General features: G+C 39.2%; 2 long non-coding RNA genes across 2 annotated transcripts in view; one reads left to right on the forward strand and one right to left on the reverse strand.

Moving 5' to 3' along the window:
- The window catches only part of LOC145425534 (uncharacterized), a 273752-nt gene that overhangs the window by 23306 nt on the left and 224819 nt on the right, over positions 1 to 25627 (reverse strand). The window lies entirely within an intron of this gene.
- LOC145425535 (uncharacterized) lies at positions 13111 to 13963 on the forward strand. The gene is made up of 2 exons (XR_013906253.1): positions 13111 to 13640; positions 13772 to 13963. It is a non-coding gene; the product is annotated as an uncharacterized LOC145425535 (long non-coding RNA).

Raw genomic sequence — 25627 nt, forward strand, 5'->3', positions numbered from 1 at the left:
TATATATGTGTATATATATGTATATATGTATATATGTGTATATATATGTATATATATATGTATATATATGTATGTATATGTATGTATGTGTATATATATGTATGTATATATATATATATGTATATATGTATATGTGTGTATGTATATATATATATATATATATATATATGTGTGTGTGTGTGTGTGTGTGTATATATATACATACATATACGTATATGTATGTATATGTGAAATGTTGTCTATTGATGGTGTTTTAAATATGACAAAGTAGTAGTAAATAAATCAATGAGACATATTTATTTTATGTATGTATTTATATAGTGTCCATTTAAAATGTTAGGCAATGTGCAAGTTAATACATAATGCTTTAATTTACATTTGAAACATATATATGGGGTGGCTGTAGCTCAGGTGGCAGAGCAGGTCAGCCACTAATCAGAAGGTCGGTGGTTCGATCCCAGACTGCCTCCTGGCTGCATGCCAAATATCCTTGGGCAAGATACTAACCCCGTGTTTGCCTACTGGTGGTGGTCAGAGGGCCCGGTGGCGCCAGTGTCCGGCAGCCTCGCCTCTGTCAGTGCGCCCCAGGGCAGCTGTGTCTACAATGTAGCTTGCCATCGCCAGTGTGTGAATGTGTGTGTGAATGGGTGAATGACTGAATGTAGTGTGAAGCGCTTTGGGGTCCTTAGGGACTAGAAAAGCGCTATACAAATGCAGGCCATTTACCATTATCATTTATACCTAAATATTCCTGTCAAAAACATAAAACTGACAAAAAATAAACATAGTCTTAGAACCATTTTAAATAAATACACAACTGTATGACAAATTTAAAGGAGCTGAGTAATTTCACCTATTAAAGTATCTGACAGTGTGAATTAAACTAATGACAAGTAACATTTACCTTTCCCACAACACAAATGTGTGATTATTTTATCAGCTGTTCAGCGCTTAATCATCCTGAGTTCTAACTGCAAATGTCACCTGAAAAAAAAATCTGTAACAGTTTCAAAGAAATAAATAGTAGTTAAATCCTATCTATTTGACAGTCTGATTAATTTTAAAATATGATCACAAAACCCTCTTTCAGGTTAAAAAGCCAAAACCCTGTGAGGGGAGTAAATGAATTATAAAAGTATGATTTTTCTATTGTTTACTTTTGGCAGTTAACTACATCTTTTGTGATTGTTGCCACTTGGAGTCTAAATGTATTCTAAATGCCAAACGAGGTGAAAATCTACTACTGAAAATCTCAGACGCATTAAGGTCTCGGTGACTTTGACCTCAAGGTCAGGGTTTATGAAAATCTTGTGAATGCATTAACTCCAGTAGGAATTCACCTCCACATGGAGAAGGGGTTCATAGTTTGTAGCCATTTAGCCAGTAAGTGAAAGTCTTGGAATATTGTGGACTAAGAGCATGTTTTAGCATCTTTTACCTGTTGATGGCATAACTCCTAATTTATTCCCTGTGTGTTTCCTTTTTTACTCCTGCAGGTCAGAATGAATTCACCGTGAGTGTAGAACAGGATGTCTATGAGGCAGAAGAAAATAGTAATATCACAATGACCTGGTTTTTCCCCGTTGACACTGACAGGAGTCCCGACCTGCATGTAGACTTGAGGACCATGAAACTGATTGGTAGCATTTACTATTACAGCACTAGGTTTCAAACTGAACCTGATATAGATGAGATCTACAAAGGACGACTGCAGTGTGATACACAGCTCGCCACGAAAGGACGACTGCAGTGTCTCTTGACTGATCTGAGGCTCAGTGACACAGACACATATCAGTGCATCGTTGTCCTTAATGGGAACACTAGCTACAAACCATGTGTCCTCAATGTTACAGGTAAGATGACATACCTGGCTCCTCTGTTGATATGCTGTACAATAACCCTGTAGTAATCACTCATTTATAATTCATCAGTTGATTAATGGATTATACCCAATATACATAATTCTTTTTAGCATGAATCTGCTGCAATAGTCACCAAGCAGACATTCTGGCAAGAATGATAGTTGCTGGTGAGTTAAACACGTGTAGGTTATTGAATTGGCGTCTGAGGATTTTGATTGCTTGAGTGGGAAATGAACATCTCAATCTGTAAAATTACATTATATGATAGTGATTATGTTTCATATTACACATGAAATTTGATATAAATATAATTCCATACATTAAGACAAAGATGAGGATAAGAGTTTAGAGGTCATATGTAGATGAAAGTATGAAGTGCTGCAGTATTTTATACTTGCTCACTCAACAAGAGAAGAGTAAAGATGTGTGGTCAAATAGTGAGAGGTAAAGATGACATTGCAAATATGTCTAAAATGTATTTTTTTAATATTCAGGAATTACAGTATGTTGTGCAATTGATTTCCTCCAGCTTCTCTATGAAAAGTCTTCTTTTAAGCTACTAAATGTTCCCGTTTTTAACTAGTCACTAATTTTTTATTAATTTTTTTGTCCTCAGACGTGTTCTCTTCATGTTCCTTTCACTCATATTTGTGCAATGTCTTTACAGCAGCCTCTGAAGAGCCTGCCGGAAAAACACCAAAACCAGCGAGCCGGAAAAGGATCTGCATGTATTTAACATTGGGTTTGTTTGCACTCACTTTGTTTGCACTCACTTCACTTGCACTTTACTCAATATTTAACAAACGTTGAATATAATGAGACAGATTTACAGACTACCTCATAGTACCAAATCTGTATTTACTTGAAGCAGCAGTCCATTACAGATTACTGTTCCTTATACCTCACTGTAATGACACTGCTGCCAGTGTTACATATAAGCTGCTGTTAAAGTCCCTCAGAGCTGGACCACAAAGCAGTGCACGTTTACATCACCCTCCACAATCTTCTGCATTTAAAAAATACCTTTTTTTTTTTTTTTACCAAGACTTGAAGGAATGACTTTATGCTATCCCTACCAGCTTATTCCCAATTTGTTAGTTTTAGCCTTGAAACACATGGAAAAGAAAAGCTTGCAATGAAAAGCTATGTGTAAAAAAAAACAAACAAACAACAGCAACAACAACAACAAAAAACTCTAGTTAGAATTTAAAAAATAAACAAAAGAAACCACTATTAATCTCAAACCTTCATCAAGTTGCTTGACATCTTGATGTCAAGCAACATCTATGCAAACAACTATTCTTAGGATGTTTGTGTTTAGGAACCAGTAATATGATAAATCAAGCTGCAAAAACTAGCTCCTGTGCTGCTTCTCAACAGTGCTCAGGATTCTACATCGTTGCCGTAAAAATAATTTAGTTAAGGCAAAAATATGTTTGTCATTGATCAAATGCCATGAATTGTGAACTCGATGAGCTTTTAGGCCATGGATGTTCTGTTCTTTCATTTATTGGGAAAATTTATGGATATTTCATAGCACTTTATATTTACATGATAAATAGTAAAATTAAAAACAAAAGAAACCCACAAAAACAACCCCTGTTGACTACTACCTCAAAATAATAAGTGAGCAATCACTTAGGGAAATTAATCCTTAACTGTGTCATTTTAAGTATTTCTCTTTCTCTTGGAAAGAAACTACAACTTTGAGCCATTGTGTAAGCTAGCTCCAGCCACAAACATGCACTGGAACATGACTAATCCAGCACTTTATTCTCAGGGTTTCATTCAGGTGAGGTTTTCTTGAAAGAGAAGAAAACATGGTGGGGTGAGGTGGCTGTAGCTCAGGTGGTAGAGCAGGCCATCTACTGATGGAAAGGTTGGTGGTTTGATTCCTGGCTTCCCTTAGTCTGCATGCCAAATGTCCTTGGGCAAGATACTAACCCCAAATTGCTCTCCGATGCATCCGTCGGAGTATGAATGTGTGTGAATGTTAGCTATGAAGCACTTAGAAAAATGTGCTTGTGCAAATGGGTGAATTCACAAGTTGTGTAAAGCGCTTTAAGTGCTCAGATGAGTAGAAAAGTGCTATATAAGAACCAGTCCATTTACCATGTTGCCAGCTAAACCACTTGCTGATGATCTGTGAAGCTCCCTCAGTTTGTATTAACACCACTTCATAAACATTTCATCTTCTATGCAGCAGTTTATATTTTATGAAGATTTATGTCAGCCTCTGGTTCAAAGGTCAGCATAGTGAAGGTTGCTGCTGGTCACAGGTACGAATGAGGGTGTCAGAGTTCAGTAAATAGTTGTCCAATCAGCATTTAGCCAGTGTTGACCTGAATAGTAATGTTTAAACCAATTATTTTACTTGACATCTTTTTACCTCGTATCATCAAGTTTACATTGTTAAAAGAACCGTTCATTCTCGTTTACCTCTCTCTTTAATTAGACTGCTCTTAGCAACAACCTAGCCATGGATGTTGCATTTATTGTGTGTCAAATACCGGCACACACTCTGAAAGTTTTTTGTGTGACCAAGTCTTTGTCATAGTGTTGTAACTGATGTGTCATCAGTGTTGGTATTTCAAAGAAAAGTAGCAGGACCACCGTAAAGTGTCCTGCTAGGCCTTCTTAGTGTGCTGTTTGAGTTAGGTAACACACACAGGAGCATAAACCAGTGAAAAATATACTATAATCATTGAGGTTCAAACATGTGAGGGGTAAATTAGTAACACTCCAAGGATATGACTAATGCAAATTGAGTTACACTACTGTCTTAAATTCATCTAATAAACTACATTAAAATAATGACTTTATTTACAGAGCACATTTTAAAACCCATGTTACAAAGTATTACCTGCAAGGGAAAACCTAAAAACAGCAGATTTTGTTAAAGAAGTATGATGTTCTCACCTGTGATCTTAAAACATCTGTCCTTAAATGTTCAAATTGCAGTATCAACTAAAATTGATGTGCTGTGTGTCACTTGTCAGTTAACTGATTTTTTTCTTCCCCCCAAACACTATGAAGGTAAAGTCAGCATTATCTCCTTCTTTCATAAAAGGTCATCCAAGCTATTCTTTGCTACAGATAAATGAGTACTCATAAGTCACTGAAGCACTTTTCGTTCATACAGATCACACAGGGGCAAAATACAGGCTGTGGGCCGCCTCAGTTAAGCCCCGCACATCTTGAAAGAAAAAGCAGAATCTCCACATAATCAAAATGAGCTGTAGTGCCAACATTGTTCATGTGCATTCAAAGGAAGGAGTTCCCAGATATTCTTAAAAATATTACCAAGTCACACTATATAGTGTTTGTGGAAATAAAAAAGGGGGCATGTGTCAGCTTTCTCTTCACTAAATGTTTCATCACTTGGGCAAACTCACACTGTGTCATGTACTGCAGTTTGTGATGGCGATCTTCATTCTGCTGCACAGTGTGCCAGCCCCTGCTAACTGGCCAGTAGTGATTGAGTTTTTAAAATGAGAACTCTGGGACTGATTAATTTTAAATTCATTTTCATGTTTGGAAATTATTAAACTTCTGATTATTCCCCTCACTAGGTTTACAAAAAATGATCAGTGTATCACATTATTGCTACAGGTTAAACATGGAAAAATCATCAGTGTCACTAAGGTGATCAATTCTGCTGGATGGTCAAATCGCACCTCCAGGCATATGTGGTTGCACTGAACAGGGATCTTCCCCTTATCAACAAGTGGTTTGCTGGACGATGATTTTTGTCCAAACAGTGCATTGTTCATTCAATAAACTACGTTACCAAATCTATTTTCAAGAGATATTACAGACAGTGAAGCTAAGATACCAAACATTGGAACTATTGGAAAGTCGAGTTGTTTTTAAATGAGTCAGGGCTCAGCTGTATTTGTGCAGAGCTGCAATTCTTGATCTGTTTTTTTTCTGCCTTTTTCTATGCTGCATCACTATTGCTGAATATAAAGTGCAACCTGAAGTTGACTACTACCTCAAAATAATAAGTGAGCAATCACTTAGGGAAATTAATCCTTAACTGTGTCATTTTAAGTATTTCTCTTTCTCTTGGAAAGAAATTACAACTTTGAGCCATTGTGTAAGCTAGCTCCAGCCACAAACATGCACTGGAACATGACTAATCCAGCACTTTATTCTCAGGGTTTCATTCAGGTGAGGTTTTCTTGAAAGAGAAGAAAACATGGTGGGGTGAGGTGGCTGTAGCTCAGGTGGTAGAGCAGGTCATCTACTGATGGAAAGGTTGGTGGTTCGCTTCCTGGCTTCCCTTAGTCTGCATGCCAAATGTCCTTGGGCAAGATACTAACCCCAAATTGCTCTCCGATGCATCCATCGGAGTATGAATGTGTGTGAATGTTAGCTATGAAGCACTTAGAAAAATGTGCTTGTGCAAATGGGTGAATGCACAAGTTGTGTAAAGCGCTTTAAGTGCTCAGATGAGTAGAAAAGTGCTATATAAGAACCAGTCCATTTACCATGTTGCCAGCTAAACCACTTGCTGATGATCTGTGAAGCTCCCTCAGTTTGTATTAACACCACTTCATAAACATTTCATCTTCTATGCAGCAGTTTATATTTTATGAAGATTTATGTCAGCCTCTGGTTCAAAGGTCAGCATAGTGAAGGTTGCTGCTGGTCACAGGTACGAATGAGGGTGTCAGAGTTCAGCAAATAGTTGTCCAATCAGCATTTAGCCAGTGTTGACCTGAATAGTAATGTTTAAACCAATTATTTTACTTGACATCTTTTTACCTCGTATCATCAAGTTTACATTGTTAAAAGAACCGTTCATTCTCGTTTACCTCTCTCTTTAATTAGACTGCTCTTAGCAACAACCTAGCCATGGATGTTGCATTTATTGTGTGTCAAATACCGGCACACGCTCTGAAAGTTTTTTGTGTGACCAAGGTTTTTTTTGCTTTTACATTACAACCCTTACCTAGCAAACCTTAAAATGAGAGAATAACTAACTCAAACTGAATTGCACTGCTATTTTAAATAAATGTTATATTGCACTTTCAAAAACCTTGATGAAAGGCAGGCCACAATCAATCACAGTAGTAGTATGATAGCAGGCTATGCCATGAAATGCAAAACGGAGTATTAACATTTATGTGACTTCTTGCTGCTCTTCAATTACTTTGTTGTTGTTGTAAACATTATGAGTTATGGAATGGATTTGTGCGGTTTTCTGCTTTCTTTGCCAAACAAATTGTACAGTGTGTCCTTTGCAAAAGGAAGATAATAAAGGTAGTGAACACCTTTCTTCAATATTTACGAATTTGAACAATTATTATGGCAGCTGCCATTGGGCCACTCAGGGCATGCTTTATCAATTAGAAGCTTAAGAAAAAAAACCCATTTAACCAGTGAACAAACATTTTAACTGAAAGTCATGTCTTTTACATTATTGGAACCCAAATAGATATATTTTTTCTTCTTAGTTTCTTTGTTTTAAACAACCTCGAGTTTACTGACAGAAAGCTGATCAGTGACCAGCTTTAATGGGATGTGGAGATGGTGAAGGTGCACTGCAAAGAGGTCAGACTCTGAGGGTCCTGATATTGCACTGTCTTTATAACACTGTAGACACTTGAAAATTAATGACTGTTGTGTTGGCTGCTGCTAGTTCGGTGCTAATGCACAGAATCCCACTAAGATGCTAAATGTAAAACACGACATCCAGAAATGGCTTTTAAAAACGTTAAAAAGACATAAAAAGACAAAGATCAACAACTTAGAAGTGCCAAATATGTTGGCACAGTCTGTTTTTTTTTTTTTGGTTTTTTTGTTTTTTTTTTACTTAAAATAGATCAATAGTTCAATAGCATGTATTTGTGGTACAAATACAGTAAATGCATCCCATTTTGAAACTGGATTTATTCTGCTTTTCTTTTCCTGTTTACATTTTTATTAAACAACATTTTGAATAATCAGGCCAAAGTATGTAAAAGTAATCACAATGATATAAAAGCTCTAGTTTCAAAGTTGATCATTTCAAGCACATAAATGTGCGCAAAAGCACACTCACCAGCTGTTAAAATGGAGGGTGGGTTTAAAGGGGGACGGGGCTAAAATATCTTATCTCAGAAACAGGATAAAGTGAGGGATGGATTATTTTGAACTGTGATTCATGCAAAACTCCTGCAGTGAAGTCCAAGAAGGAAAATATGGAGCTGGGCATGTGTCGAAGAGGTCTCCTTGTATATATGTGTGTATATTAGTTAGCTGGTTTCAGTGATTATATATGTGTGTATATTAGTTAGCTGGTTTCAGTGATTATATATGTGTGTATATTAGTTAGCTGGTTTCAGTGAGTCTGTATTCATTTCCAATAATTTGTGTTTTTGTTTAACTGGAATACAACATGTATGTTATAGGCTGATTCTTAAAGCTCTTTTCACATAGGAAGAGCACGCCCTGTGCTGACTGCTAGGTTTAGTAAATGAGACAGAATTTGTATTGAGCTGATCGCTGCACTCTGCATGTCCTGTGTGCTGTGGTTTGTCATTCTGCATTTCTATCGATGTCACACCATGCTACACTTTGCTTTGTGCAGCAGGAAACCATCATCCCACAGCACAAGCCTTAAGAAACAATGTGCAGCAGAGGACATGATACTTCCTAGTAAAAGCGCTTTAACAGTGTATGTTGTATATACTTCCATTGTATAGCCACGTTTGTACCCATTTGGGAGGGAAATGAAAAAGAGAAATAGTGTACAGCTCACATATGCCATGTCCTGTACTCTTTTAATAAAAGCTTCTGTTAAATTTGGAGAAAATGGTTCTGTGTTTGTTTGTTTTTCATTGATTGTTTTTTGGTCGTGAAACTGAATCTTACACTGTACACAGCATGAGACGTCTTTTAAAAAGATTCCTCCACTGCGATTGCTCACAGCTACCCTAAGGTACCCCTGAGCAAGGTACCGTCCCTACACACTGATCCCCGGGCGCTGGATTGGCGGCTGGCTGCTGCTTTACTGAGTGAATGGGTTAAATGCAGAGAGGAATTTCCCTATGGGGATTAATACAGTATACATTATTAATTACTGTAATATCCTTTCCCCTTTCTAAGTAAGAAATAATTGAATAAATAAACAACAATAATGTAAAGTGACTAACTCTTGCTGTAATCGTCGTCTTGTAGCTAAATATAATCTGAAGTGTGGAAAAGGACTGGAGCCGTCCTCCTTTCAGGCAAATATTAAGGAAAAACATAAAAATGACTGAGCGTGTTGAACATAAAATAATATTTTTGTGGTACTAGTGAAGTTTTTCTTTGGAGGATTTAATAATAATAATTTAGGAAATTAGATAAAATTTTGCTCCCTATGATTGTTTTTTGTTTTTTTTTATTTCTCAAAAATACACAACTAATATACAGTCTTACAAATATAAACAAAAATGCAGCTTCACTTTATATTTTTCCATCGTTAAAACCAAAATGCTACAAACCCAGAGTGTGCTTTCACCTGATCACCACACCTGAGTCAGGTGAAGATGCGGACAAATACTGCAGCCTCGTTGACAGCACCCCTTTGTGGTCTTTAAGAGCCATTAATGTTTTTCTTAAACACTATAACCAATCTTGTGAACCTAAATTTCAAAGCCATAATTCCCCTTTCCAAAAAGCACACCCACTTCCCTGAACTATAAACCCCATGCCTCTGCTTTAACACACGAGTCAGATGTGCTGAACTGTGCTGACACCATGTGGTCACTTAGAAAGCAATAGCAGTCAATAATGTTAACTCGCATCAGCACAGCTTTAGCTCAATTAGTACACAATTAACAAACTGTAAACACTAGGAGTCAAAACGTATCACACACCAATCAGAAATTTGGATGGATAGACAAAGTCAGCTCATTCAGGTTTGAGACAATGGATCCAAAGACATGCAAAGGAAGAGGTCGAGGAGGAGGAGAAGGTCTAGGACACCAGGGAGGAGGAGATGGAGGAGGGCGAGGAACATAATTGGCCATCGGGCTTTTGTAAATGTCCCTGGTCAGCGTGGAGGGGATGTCACTCTGTGCGCAACAATCAGCCAATGAGGGGTACCCTCATTAGCTGATTGTTGCGCACAGAGTGCGCAAGGTGCCTTGTTTGTTTGAGGATTTCTCCAAAACATGTGATGATCACAGTTATTGATGGTCTGGTTTAATATGTGGTTTTGTTTGAAGTTGTGCAGAACTTGTCTGTGTCACCATTTCACAGAATATGATCAGGACGTGACAATAGCCAAATTGTCCAGCAGGTGCCACTGTGGAGATGGTTTCAGATTGTTTGGAATCATCAATACAAGCACAAAGACTTCAAATGTTTCACGAAATCTCGCTTTGCTCATCACTAGTATGGTGACAACTTCACAGGAGGTCCGTATCTCAGCACTGTCATAGTTAAAGGTGACCTTCATAAACCGAGAAACTGAAACTGAGAAACTGACATTAATGTTTGCCACAGAAAATCCACATTTACTCCTAACTAAGGGTTTAAATGCACAAAGAGACAGACACTGAGACAGAGACGAAGATAAAATCAAAACTTTTTTGTTGCACCATATTTAATGAAGCCATGCAAAACGTTACCTTCATAGTATGAACTTAAAGGGCAGCGTTATAGACCCTTGAAGTTCACCGGTGTGAGTGCAAATGTTTTTGTTTTGTTTCATTTGTCTTATTTTTTGAGGCATTTCTCAGGACTCACAGCTAGAAGATGAGCCTGTATATAAAAAAAGGTGACTAACTTATTTTTAGCATGATGACACTCTTGGAAGATCATCAACATTTTAGGTCAAACATTTCTTCTGTTACTCTCCATCATAGGAATTAAATTAGTAGATTTTATCTATTTAAATCATGATGTAAACCATGATACTGATGCTCAAAATCAGTTATAGAGAAAAGAAAATCTGAACAAAAGCAAGATTTTGTGCTTGTATTTATTGATTGAACAGGTTGATCTAAAAGTGGTCCACATTACTAAATTAGACCTGGGGGGTCTCCACATTTTCAATTCCACTCACCTTTACTAAAAACTCACCATTTGAAACTCTGACCTCAAAGTCAAAGTATGAATCTGGAGCAGAAGATCTTCCCAAACCACACCTGTACATTCCTGCGTCAGACTTGATCATTTGTGAGAAGCTTAAAAACACAATTCCTCTTCTTGGAGATCCATCTTTATTCTTCATGCTGTATCTGCCACTCTGAGCTGTGCTTCCATCTGTTTTAATGAGGATATCTTCTGCTCACTCACATTTTTCCTCACAGAAGAACTTTGTGCTTCCAGACAAAGATAAGTTGCAGTTAAGCGTGCCATTAAATCCTTCAGCTGCAGACCAAATATTATGTTTTGCCTTGACGAGCCCAGCTGGACCTGTCAGATGAAAAATAATAATAATACATTTAACACAAGATGGATAATCACAACATTATTTAGTGTATGTAGATATTAGACTTGTAGTCAAGACTGAACCAAGACCAAGACAAAGTTGAGACGATACCGAGACAAAAAAGTCTTTAAACTGCAGCCAGATGCTGCTTCGTTTACGGGTTTCAGGCATATTTATGTGTTCTTGCTTTCACACAGCCCTCCTCACTGCTGTCTACTGTCTCACTCACTTACTGAGAGGACAGACGCACGCTCCACTTGACTGTCGCGTCTCTCACCCTCTCTGTTTTTCACACAATGATATTATCCTATATCCTCGCATGTGATTGGCCACAATATGGAGAGATTGGAGCATAGCTGAGCCACGGTGTGAGAGCTGAGCAGTGAAAGGAAACTAAGTGAGGAGCCGGCTCTCGCTCAGTGGGAGTCGACTCTTCTGATTCACTACAAAGCTCTCTCTAAGCACGGCTCTTAGAGCTGATGCTTTTGCAGATGACACATTATCGAACGTTATGTTGTGTGTCATGGATACTGTTGACTCCAAATCTCCCGACCACTATGTCGAGCTGAGACAGCGAGACTGAGACAGCGAGACCAAGACAAGACCAAGACCACGTAAAAGTGGTCTCGAGACCAAGACCGGTCTAAATATATCCAGCTCTAGTAAATATATGTATTTCATAAGGTGTTTTATAAAGTTGAGTATGTTTTTAGTTAAAATTAAAGTTAAAGAGCAACATTAAGATCATCAGTCCTCACCTGACAAGAAGCAGAAGAAGAGAAAATAGAGGATTTTCATTCTGACTTTAATCCTGATGCAGAAATGTTGTTAAACTTCAGTTGTCGGACCATGACACACTGATACATCCAACCACTGCAGAGTCTCATAAAACTTCTGAAGATGGCAAACTCAACATGAACAATTTATAAAAGACTCCACAAAGCTGGGTGGGACAGGCCTTGAGGACACAGCACTCATCTGGTCTGGTCCAGCAGACGTGCTTGACTGGAGTCTTCTCCTTTGTCTTTGAATCTGGTCACGAGTGGAAGTGAATGGTGGAGGAGAGGCGGCAATGGTGCAATGTGGAGAGGGAGGGAGAGAGAGTGGCATGGTTGTGGATTGCAGGCTGGCTACAGGTTAGTCAGCAGGGGGCTGAGCATTCACTGCAGTGTTGAATCTGTTGAAAACACATTCAAGTATCTGGCTCTGTCCTCACTGCCTCCAGCTCCTCTGTTGTTGGATGGCTTGAATCCAGTGGTTGTCTTCATGCCACAACTGTCTCATGCTGATCTTGGCCTTCAGTAACACCTGAACCGTTCTAGCCTCCTCTCTATCGCCTGCTCTGAACGCCCTCTTCTTGTTATTGAGGAGAGCTTTGATGTCCTTAGTCACCCACGGCTTGTTATTTGGGTAACAAATAATGTCCATGCTGGGACAATGGGACACCTCTCTGCCTAGCCTGGATAATCTAATTGTCATGGCTACTGAACAGACTCACGCGCAGAAAGTTCTTTCTGAGAGAACAAAAGGAGATTTATTCACAACAGGGATCACCTCAGTGCTATATATATGTACAGTGAGTTGGGAGGGGGGGTCCAGGGCTCCAGGGAGAGAAGGGGGGGGGGGGGGGGGGAGGGGAATCCACACACACGCTTCCTCTTCCACACAATCACCGCCACAGCTCCTCCGCACACACGCACTCCTCTTCAGCCGCACTCGCTCCAAAACTCCACACACGCTGCCACACTTGGGCAGGTCCCGTGATTTGGTCCCGAAGAGTAGTGATGTGACGTTCTGTATCGAGGCTTCGGAGCGTGTGTCGAGTAATGGAGGGAGCGTTTCCGCGAAGCGCGTATCGAGGCTTGCTTCATTTATGGGAGGAGCTGAAAATGATGACGTCCGAAGCCTCGCTGCCCGGCTGTACCACGTGACTGGTTCATGAAGTGGTTCGAACTTTGCCGCGAGATATGACAGCGATATAAACCCCTCAGACTTCATTCAAAAATGTGGGTGTTTGATGGAGAGTTGCGGTTAGTGAGAGTTTGGAGACCGTTTGGAGGTTTATGAGAGTGAGGAGAGAAAGTCAGGAGAGAATGGAGCCAGCTAAGAAGAGGAGGATGTCCTGCCCTGTGTGGGAACATTTTGATCCTATTCCTCCCAACAAGGTATGTAAATTTCTACAGAAGATGTATTTTCATGATACTGATGGTGCAATACAATTTATGTTAAGCTGTCTTTACTTTTGTACAAGGTGAAGTGTTTGCTATGTGCCAGGGAGCTGGGATATAACAACACCTCATCCATGCTTAGGCACTACAGAGCTTTGCATGAGAATAAGGGGAACACCGATTGTGGAGCAAGACCAGGTGAGCCATCAAATGCAATGATAATATAGGATGCAGTAATGTTACTAAATGATATAACAATATTATACAACTGTTATAAGTTACGTGTGTGATATTTATATTTGTGCTTTGTCTTTATTGTCTTTCCTCAGGAGAACAATCTCAAATAGATGAAGACCTGGTCAGCATGGTGATTGAGGACTCCCAGCTATTTAGCATTGTGGAGGACAAAGGATTCAAAAGATTTGTTAAATCATTAAATCCTAGCTATGTTCTCCCCACTAAAAAGGTCGTAAAAGCAGTGAACATTTAGTTTTTACAGAATAAAATGTGAACAGGCAGGACTGAGGCTCAAAGCCTCAGTGTGTAGCTGTCCATACCTCAACGTTACAAAAGCACAACTACTGTCCACACCCCAACCACACCTCACCTCACAGTAAATGATCATTTCCATTTCAAGCATTTCCAAATAATCATTTCCCATACTGCCAGTATAAATATACACAGTATACTGCCATCACTACAATATACATGTTTTACACACTCCTTTTGTTGTTGACATTTACAGGCTGTGTGCAAAATGCCACACTCTTCAAATTCATGCCAGCTATTATTTTTACGTCCAGTAGGTGTCCTGCTAGAGCAAATGAGAAGCTTCATGAAGCTTCGCGTTGGGGTGAACCAATTGGATGAAAAGCTTCAGTGCTTCATGGGGCTTCATCTGCCCATCACTACCGAAGAGGGATATCTACACACAGAAGTTAAGGTTGGTTCCACAGAAAGATACATACAAGGGATTCTTTTTGAAAATGCCAACAGCACGAACTCAGGAGGTTCACCGTTCCAGCAGTGAGCTGCTCTGTGCCACTGCCTTAAATAGCAGCTGGGGAAATCAGCCAGATCAGCAGCAGGTGGACACAATCACACAGGTGCGTGGGCCAAGAGCGAGAGCCCGTAACGAGCTCCACCCAGACAGAGAGGAGGAGGAGAGACAAAGAAAACAAAACAAACAACAACAACAAAACCTGTAGCCAGCGTGGGCCAACCAGAGAGACACGGGGACCGTGACACTAATGTTATTATCCATTGTTTTTCTAGTGATTCAAAGTTGGTTTAGAATATCATGTTCAGAACTCTCTGACCCAGGGACTTATTTTACTTATTATCTATGTGTGTAAGCGTGTTTGCAATTACCCCTCTGCACTCTAAGTCATTTCACACAATATATCAGTTCGGACAGTCACACCGAACGAAGCTTATGACCTTCCGAAGACTGAGTGCCAACTCACATGAGCACATTTGCAATAAATGTATGAAAATGATTATAACCACTTATTTTAGTAAACAAAATCAAACATTTTCAATCCTAACACATGACAACATTAGCTGTCCCCTTACATGAACCAGCAATTGCCAGATTATTTAGTTCATTGAATCTCCTAATATATTTAAAAAAAAAATTCAAAATCAATTTTCATTTCAATTTTAAATTGAATATTAATGAATATATCAATGTAAATATGCCAGAGTCAGCCATAAGGTTACTTTCATCTGTAGTCCCATTTCGTGCACTTTATTGCTTATAAATGTATTGTTTTTAGGTTTTTCAGGAAATAAAATATCAATGAAGCACTGTCACAAACTCATGTATAAAATACAAACAGCTGTAAACTCACTGTGTGCTGAGCTGGAGCAACAATGTAGAAAATGGTCAAACTGAAGAAACTCCAGAAAACACAGGAAACATTTATGGCACATTTACTGATATTTGAACATGATTACAAGGGTCAGTGCTGGATTGGATTTCCCACAAACTCTGCAGGATCTGCAGGTTTTCATGTCTCTGCATAATGACTCATTAAATCCATCATATACACTGTATATATTATAAAAATACACAGTTAATGTTTCACATTAATACATATCAGACACACAAAGTCTGTGAGGTCGACATGATTCTCATCAGTAAAGTGAACATGGAGCAAATTTCATCTTCTGACTGAAAAGTGACAGTTTGATAAAGTTTCCTTTTGAATGAACAGACTTCCATGAAGTTCATGATTTTGTGGATCGTGTCTCGTTATTCTGTCTATCATGTTATTAAAGTGAACTCCAACAGTCTCGTTTACATTGTTGATCAAACTGTTTCCACTGATTGATCTGATGAAGTTTTCTGACATCTATTATTAGATGAGTAGAAATCCTGTTTTCTATTCAGTCAGTAAATGAATGAAAGCAGCAGAGAAGCAGCAGAGCTGCTGTCAGTCCACAGCAGAGGCCGATCCTTCCTCGTCTCTCTGTGTTTGATGCAGAGGTGTGGACTCGAGTCACATGACTTGGACTCGAGTCAGACTCGAGTCATTAATTTTATGACTTTAGACTTGACTTGAAAAAATGTTCTAAGACTTGTGACTTGACTTGGACTTTTACACCAATGACTTGGGACTTGAATTGGACTTGAACCGGTTTACTTGAAAAGACTTGATATTTTACCCCAAATATAAAATTTAACATGCATATTATATAGAGATTGAAAATGTGACGTCATTCACGGGTAGAACCGCAAAGGATTCTGGGAACTCGTGGCAAGCGGTACTAGCGCACGCAGGCTTTCAATTGAAATCAGTTATACAGCGATAAAAAGAAACACAAAAATGTCAAGAAGCTGTTGTATTATTAACTGCAATAGCCGGTCGCATGACAGCCACGGGAAGCCGACGGGTAAAGAGATCGGTTGTTATCGGATTACGTCGTTGAAGAGAAATTGTTCGAGCCATGTTTCCGAAGTAACAAAGATGCAACAGATGGCCTGGATTGCAGCCATTCAAAGATCAAATATAACGTCCCAGAACACTCCAGCTCACAGGTTAGTCTGCTCCAAGCATTTACACGAAGGTCAGTGTTTTTTAGTAGTTAATACGTCATTTTCATAACATAATTGGTGATATAGGTTACAAGCAAGTCTGGCGCTGAACAGAAATTGTCGCGCTATGCTCCTTTGTTTATTGTGCATAAATAGTGAATTGTCCTGACACAATATTGCGTTTCGCTTCTGTTATTATGGTACATTGACAAAAACATATACTTTTATTCACAGGATAAAACAGGTTTTTTGTATCACTAATTGCCCAGTACGATTACAGCATACAATATTATTGTCACTGCTACATTTCTGTGATGCTACCAGAAATTATTTCCACTACTAATTAATTACCGTTGAGCTCAAAGGTCCTATTAATAAACGGTTAACGAATGTGTATTTATGACGACGATTTGTGAGACTGGTAAACTTATGATACGTACGATGGTCTTTCGTTCTACACGGTGCATTTCAAGGTCCTGCACCCATCTGTCGGTAAACTGTACCTGGGCTTGTTGCAGTGACCTGAAGTTACTAAACTTCATGAGTGTATGCGCTCACTCCAAGAACCGTATGATTATAAATATGCATATAAATATGCTACGATGAGATAGCTGACTTCATCTAACTAGCAAATGTTGTCCAGGCTACGTTGGTGATACAGTTTTTTTTTAATGTGTATGATATTTTTGTCATGCGATTTTTAAAGCCGGTCCTACAAGCGCATCCAAGAATAACATGCAGCTTATCTCAGAACTGTCGGTGAAAATTATTCTTGGAGCTAGGTTTAATTGAGCTGCATTTTAAAGAGGTGCAATTTCACAATTTGTGTATATTTTCTAAGTTCACTATTTTGTCATGTGTTGAGAAAAACACAGATTTTAAAATTACATGGTCTAATATTTACATTTAGCATAACTGCAACATGCTTTTTTTCGTTTTTTTTTTTTTTTAAAGACTCGAAAGGACTTGAAATTCAAAGTTTCAGACTTGTGACTTGACTCGGACTTTTACACCAGTGACTTGAGACTCGACTCTGACTTGCCTGACATTACTTGAGACTTGACTTGAGACTTGAGGATAAAGACTTGAGACTTACTTGAGACTTGCAAAACAATGACTTGGTCCCACCTCTGGTTTGATGTCTCAGGTTTTCTCTCAGGTTCAGGACAATCCCTCACTGCTGCAGAGACACAAACACATCTGAGATTAAAAACATCAAAACATCCACGTTGAAAGAAGTTTTAACACATCTATCGGTGCATGGAGACGTGTTTGTTTAGTACTGACCGAGTGAAAAGGGATTTTTATGTTTGATTAAAAAAATCCTCTAAAATGAACCCTTTACCAGAAACATCTAAGATAATAAAAGTCACTGAACAGGGTGTGTTGTGTTGAATGTATGAGTGAACTGTTAAATATATTCAAAAACCATAAATCATTTATATCTTGTGTTAATGCAAAAAGAGTCTAATTGTTCCAACATGTATAAAAATACAGTGAAAAAGTACGGAAAATACAGAAACAATCCGTCTGATCCTCACTGCCACTAATTACTCAGATAAACAAGTTTAAAATACCTTTAAATATTAAAGAAAAAAAATCTCCAGAAATACACAAAAACAAACATCAATATAACAACGAACAACAAGCAGATCTTATTCCAAATAAATCAGTTCTGAAATTGATCTGAATTCATTTGTGGCTTTTACAAAATCATCTCACCATGGATCATCATGGATTCTATTACTCACCAGTGACGTTGAGTCGACATCTTCCAACACTGAAGCCATAATCAGTGTTGACCTCACACAGGTACAGACCCGAGTCATCAGTCCTGAGTCTGGACAGTTGAAGTCTGATTCGTCCTTCTCTGAGGGCGTCTTTGTCACTCTGGACTCGTCCTGAAAACTTTGCATCCTGAGACTCTGACACCTCAACACCTTCATGAACCTGATACAGGACTGAGACTTTATCACTGATGAAGAGTTCACAGAGGATGTTGAGAGTTTTGGTGGATCTGTCAGGTTTGGTGGTGAACGTCCACTCCAGTGTGATGTTGTGGTTCTCCTCTGCCTGATAGCAGGTCTGTGTCACATTGACTACAAATGATCCTGTTGAGGAGACAGAGAGGGAAAGAGAGGAGCAGACACACTGAGAACTGGAAGAAATCTGTTGTTGAGCTTTATTTGGAGTTCATAAAGTGAAGCTGTAAACGAACCAGACACACATGAGGTGAGGATGATGAGCAGCAGGATCCTGCAGATCATCTTCTCCCTGTGAGAGGAGACAGAGGCGAAGAGTCATCAACACATGAGGTCAAAGGTCAGGCAGTACAGCTAGAAGAAGAAAAATCTACAGTCTGACTTCAACCAATAAAAATACAAAATAAATAAAATAGCAATAAAATAAAAAAGTGATTATTACTGTTTTACCTTTTTAGCATAATTTCTCTGCAAATACTGACCCCGTTGGTTCAGTCTAGATAAACACTACTGATAGACAGAGATCAGCAGAATAAAAATAAATGCAGACCCCTATATGAAACACAATAAAGAAATAAAGAAATATTAATAAAAAAAAAAAAACTATATCTGGTTTGACGCTTGGAGTGAAATGCTTAGTGTTGTGAGCGTCTCCATGAAAACATTGACTTGATTTTATGTATTATACTGTCCCTTACTGACGATGAGGTCATACATATTTAGGATGTCCTGGTTTTCACTTTTTGTAGTTAGACATTCAGCCACACACCTGGGGATATTCACGTGTTTGGCATCACGAATATTCCGGTTAAAAAAGTTCAGTGGAGAGTCGAAATTCTTTCACAAGCAGCTTTATAATAGACACTAGAAAGGACACACAAGCCGTTTTCGATGCATGCGCTCCAGTTGTTTTGCCTCCGGGTCTTCTTTATTTATGAATGAACCCATCGTGTGCCCAAATGTTTAACCGTCCACACAACGGAGTAAATGTCTCTTACATCATGATCTACTCGAAATGTTTTACGTGTGAGCAGGGCTGGACTGGGACAAAAAATCGGCCCGGGCATTTTGACTAGAGACCGGCCCACCAGGATAAAGATTGAAAATGTGACGTCATTCAGGGGTAAAACCGCAAAGGATTCTGGGAACTTGTGGCAAGAGGTACTAGCGATAAAAAGAAACCCAAAAAATTTTTTAAGCCATGTTTCCGAAGTAAGAGCCGACGGATGGTCTGGATATACCAAATATAACGTCTCAGAACACTCCAGCTCACATGTTAGTCTGCTCCAAGCATTCCCACAAAGGTCAGAGTTTTGTTGTAGTTAATGCGTCATTTTTCTTAACATAATTGGTGATATAGGTTACAAGCAAGTCTGGCGCTGAACAGAAATTGTCGCGCTATGCTCCTTTATTTATTGTGCATAAATAGTAAATTATCCTGACACAATATTGCGTTTCGCTTCTGTTATTATGGTACATTGACAAAAACATATACTTTTATTCACAGGATAAAACAGTTTTTTTGTATCACTAATTGCCCAGTACGATTACAGCATACAATATTATTGTCACTGCTACATTTCTGTGATGCTACCAGAAATTATTTCCACTACTAATTAATTACCGTTGAGCTCAAAGGTCCTATTAATAAACGGTTAACGAATGTGTATTTATGAGGACGATTTGTGAGACTGGTAAACTTATGATATGTACGATGGTCTTTCGTTCTACACGGTGCATTTCAAGGTCCTGCACCCATCTGTCGGTAAACTGTACCTGGGCTTGTTGCAGTGATCTGAAGTTACTAAACTTCACGAGTGTATGCACTCACTCCAAGAACCTTATAATTATAAATTTGAGCGTGGTGAAAGTTGAGCAGCACGCTGACGTCTTTTGTCCACTCTGGGTGCTCGTAAGGGTCTGACCCTTTCACTCCTTTGATTTTTTCCTCGTATTTTTCTTTGTCTTTTCGTCGAGTCTGTCTTTGTATGGACCGGCATTGTTCTCCTTTTGTTTTGTACATTCCTTTTTTGTGCGGCAAAGAAAAAACAAGAAGGTATTGGAACCGGAGAATGAACGTTTTGCGGTGCTGCAAACGCTTGCATTTGATGCGGTACTTGGATTGTTTTGCCACGAGTTCCCGGCATGCAATGCGCGAAAATCACGTGATTGCTAAACAAGGGGGCGGGTGCATCCAGCCTCCTCGGCTGTAATTGGTCCAGCCCAGAGTCGATCATGACCAATTGGCCAATCCAACACCTTTCATTATATATACCCTTCCTAAAAAAAAAAAAATCCATCGGCCCATAAAAACAAAAAATCGCCAGCGGCCCACCGGGCAAATGCCCGGTATGCCCGATGGCCAGTCCAGCTATGCGTGTGAGGTTAGTAAGAATTAACCGGGGGGCTGAGTTTTGTTGTCAACCGATGGTGAGTTCAAGTGGGTGAAATGTGTTAGTGCACACAGAGCAGTTTTGTGACTCATTGATAATGTAGGCGTATGAAAGGCTCCTGTGGATTGTGATTTCCAGTTTACCCCCACGCAGAGGAGCTCTGTTTCGGTAAACACCTCCATCCTTTTATTCTCTTCTGCTTATCGTTTTCAGGGTCCCCCCGCGAGAGGGTACACATAGACAGGTCGTCAGTCTGGTTGTCACTAATGCACAACCATCCGCACTCACATTCACACCTATTGGAAATTTAGAATGATCAATTAACCAATTCAATTAACTAACCCCACTAACTTTGAAGAGAATCTAAACACGGGGAGAACATGTACAGAAAGACCCGACCTGATGGTGGAGTTACAACATTAAGAGACGGACTGTGCGGCAACAGCGATAATCACCGCGCAGCCAGGAAAACACCATAAAATCAAAAACAAATGTCAGATACAAAAGGTCAGTCTCTTGGGTTATTTTGTGACTCATGTCGATGGAAAGTCCGTGTGACTCGAGTTGTTTCTAGATTGTTTGTCTCTTCGGTGTTTTCATTGATGCTTGTCAGGGATGCAGACTGGCGAAGGAAACCGGTTTCTCCAAGCTGACAGCAAAATATAAAGTGCAACTCATAAAATGTGCCTCTGTGAGTTCTCACATTACAATGAAATCAGAAATTACATCATCACTTGTTCATCTTTGTAAAAAATGACGATGGATGGATTAAAGAGAGAGAGAGAGAGAGAGAGAGAGAAGAAAAGAAGCAGGACAAACTGTGTGAAAATAAACGATACAAACAGTCTGTATCAGACTAACATCAGCTGGTAACATAGCTGGACTGGCCATCAGGCCGCCGCTGGCGATTTTTTGTTTTTATGGGCCGATCTTTTTTTTTTTTTTTTTTGGAAGGGTATATATAATGAAAGGTGTTGGATTGGCCAATTGGTCATGATCGACTCTGGGCTGGACCAATTACAGCCGAGGAGGTCGGATGCACCCTCCCCCTTGTTTAGCAATCTTATAGATGAACTAAAGAAAATGGAGAACAAAAAAAGGAAACAAGGTGCAGAAAAAATTAGGGCCAAAAGAAACAAGCCCTTCAGGCAGACGCTGCCAAATGTGTAAAAATAACTGAATTGTTTGGCGGTAGCTATGGCAGAGCTTCCACAGATTTAGAAACATCAGCAAGTGGTGGAGGCCAGCAGGTGGATAAGGGAAAGGGGAGGCAAGAGGAGGAGAGACCGAGGCGGCCGCCGGTCATAGTGGCAGAGGAACTGAACTTCAGGTAAGAAATTATGACCTGCTGTCTATCTGTGTCAGATATAAACCAAGTTTAGTTGTAGTTTGTTTTCGTTGTGCTGACTTTTTACAGTCGCTTAGAATAACAGGTACTGCGTACTAGCTAGCATGACGGAGTTTATATACTGCTGGGCGGGTGCAATTAAGTTACTGATAGTAAATTTTATTTTATGCTTAAAGTTAGTTTCTCAAACTCCTCAAAATCTTAACAAATTGTGCCAATCCTTACATGTTGCACCAGGCTGATTTACCATCAAAAGTGGAGAAGTCTGTGATAGAGGAGACAGATGAGCAGCAGAGAGCGATGGAGATGGAGAGATGACTTTATGTCATCCATGAGGGATGCATTTGACATATGTTTCACATATTATAGCCCAACAAGTTACTTATAGCAATTTAAATACGAGCAATCAGTTTTTGGCAAATACCGGAAATCAGTTTTTTGCAGACAATCACTTTTTGGAAAGAGATGGAAATCATCTCTTAAAAATTATTTCAATAGATGTAGGCTGCCAGGGGATTCCCATGATGCATTGGGTTTTTCCTTTCCAGTCACCTTTGTCACTCAGTAGCTTATGTATTAATAGACCTCTCTGCATTGAATCATATCTGTTATTAACCTCTGTCTCTCTTCCACAGCATGTCTTCTATCCTGTCTTCCTTCTCTCACCCCAACCAGTCGCAGCAGATGGCCCCGCCCCTCCCTGAGCCTGGTTCTGCCAGAGGTTTCTTCCTGTTAAAAGGGAGTTTTTCCTTCCCACTGTTGCCAAAGTGGTTGCTCATAGGGGGGTCATATGTATCTATGTATCTATGTATCTGTATCTATGAAGCGCCTTGAGGCGACTTTTGTTGTGATTTGGCACTATATAAATAAAATTGAATTGAATTGAATGATTCAGGACTCCTCAGGTTTTATTATACATTTTTAAACAGCGATGAGATCGGCTGCACACTCTACAGAGGCCCAGAGTTACTGTTAATATCAAAAATATAATGCTGTCCTTTGAGATTTTAACATAAGACTGTGAGTGTAATGGATCTAAAACGGTTTAAATCCTCAGAGCCCTCTACAGCCTGGTAACATGGAATTAATTTATCACTAAAACAGCTGCAGCTTTCACTGACAGCACATGTGGTACTTCAACCTTTGTACTGTTTTCATCAGCTCATTTTCATCAGTTAAGTTTCTGCTCCTTTCAGAACATCCTGTGTAATCTGCTCCAGTCACACCTCACTGTATACAAAATCCTTCTTCACTCTCCTCGTCTGTGTGAGTCTGCTCCTTGGGTCCACCTTTAGGCTCATTCTGATAATCTGACCAATAAACTGTACATGAAATTATGAAGTTTGACTTCAACACTGGATAACAGCAGTGAGAATAGTTCAACACTGAAAACAACACTATATAAGTGTTTGTCACACTGACAGGGTTCCATCACATGATTTTTTTCCCTCTTTAGTGAAATCAGACTCACAAAACATTTCTTACAGTAAAGCCTCAAAGTTTTTACTTCACTTGTTCCACATGTTGTCATGTTACAGCTTTATTCCACAGTGGATTACAGTCATTCACCTCTGAATCCTGCACACAGTGCCCACAACGACAAAGGGAGAAAGGTTTGCTTGAAACTCTTGTAACTTCATTAAAAAGAAAAAAAGAATCTAACATGCACACAATTGTTCACATCCTTTTCTCAGCACTTTATTGAAGGACATTTGGAGACAATGATGACACCAAGTCTGTGTGGTTTAACAGCTAGTTTAATGGCTTTTTATAAAGTCCTGCAGAAACATTGGTTACATCCAATTGCTTGCCTGTCTCAGTTCAGATTCTGTCATGATTGAACACACTGGGCTATAACACACATCTGAGTGTGGTTTTCCGTAAGACAGAAACAGGCAGTCCTATTATTAGCAGAGTCATATCCTACCCCTAGTCATGTCTGTCCCGTTTGTAGCAACCGAAAATAAAATAAATTCATAATTATAATAAAGGTCAATCAAATGGACCAATATGGCAAGGCCATGATGATCCACTTGGTAAAATAAATCCGCTTGGCATCTTTCTTGGCCTTAAGACAACAATTCTGATGGCTAAAGATCCAAACGGGACACAAAAAAACAAAGAAAACCCAGCTTTATGGCAATTTATCTGCCAAAGGAAAACCACTTACAGTGGTAAGTGTTTTATAATTTTGGTTTTCCAAAATTTATAAAATTTTAATTTTATAATTTTGGTTTTCCAAAATTATAAAACACTTACAGTGGTAAGTGTTTTATAATTTTGGTTTTCCAAAATTTATAAAATTTTAATTTTATAAACATTGCTTATACTCCTACTTTTTCTGTTAACTAGACATAAAAACACTTGAGGTCACCCTCTGATGTATTTACCACCCCGTCGTAGATCAATCACAGTATCCTGAACTCTCATTGGTAGACACTTGAATTGTTGTCATGAAGTTCAGCCTGGATATCTTAAAAAGAAGGAAACTGAACTTCTTTTCAGGCACTTAGACTAACATGACCATGACCTGGACCCTTTTAGCATATCTGTGCTGTTTCCTTCATTGATGTAGAGGTGTGTGTGTGTGTGTGTGTGTGTGTGTGTGTGTGTGTGTGTGTGTGTGTGTGTGTGTGTGTGTGTGTGTGCAGCAGACAGTGAGCAAGAAGACAATGAAGAGGATGATGAAGGTAAAGAGAGCAAAGAAAATGAAGGTCACCCTGAGGGTGGTGAAGGATGAGGAGAGGACAGATTTCTTACATTTTTTGTCCTTCGTGCTTTTGAACCATCAAACTGTAGGGCAGGAAAGCTGATTCTTTTTGTCTGTTTCTGATAATAAAACATGTTTCTGGGGATGTCGTGTTCAGCTGTCTTTATCATGCAGTATAGTAAACATGTTTCAGTGTGAATGTTACAAAGATGAGATTTTACTGTGAAGCTTTTTTATACCAGGGGAATCATAAATACTTCAGTGATGTAAATAATGCTCTCAGAAGCTGGAAACTCCAAGCAAAACTCACTGAACCATAAATAACTGTAGATTACAATATGATGAGAAATGAGGCTGAAATGTGAGGAGGTTTCAGACGGTGCAGACTTATGGACGTATCCTAGATTTGTATTAAATGTGGTTTATGAAAAGTTCATTACTGCTTTGTAGATTTGCCCTCATTAACATACTGTCTGACCTGCTGACTTACACAGGTCAGCTTCACTGTTTGATTCTGATAGCTGAGCTGACACAGGCTCTGTGATCTGCTGTAAATAAAAAGGGTTAAACACACAGTATCGCTCTCAAACTGCTCCTCTTCCTGGAGTGAAGCACAGCCTGATAACCCTCCCTCTTCTTCCTGCTCTTAAACACAGCACCTCCTCTCTGTCCACGTGTTTCCTCGTTCCCTCCCCTTCAGATCTGCACTTTG

Source organism: Astatotilapia calliptera, chromosome 3, assembly GCF_964374335.1.
Source record: "Astatotilapia calliptera chromosome 3, fAstCal68.1, whole genome shotgun sequence".
In the NCBI taxonomy this organism is placed as follows: Eukaryota; Metazoa; Chordata; class Actinopteri; order Cichliformes; family Cichlidae; genus Astatotilapia; species Astatotilapia calliptera.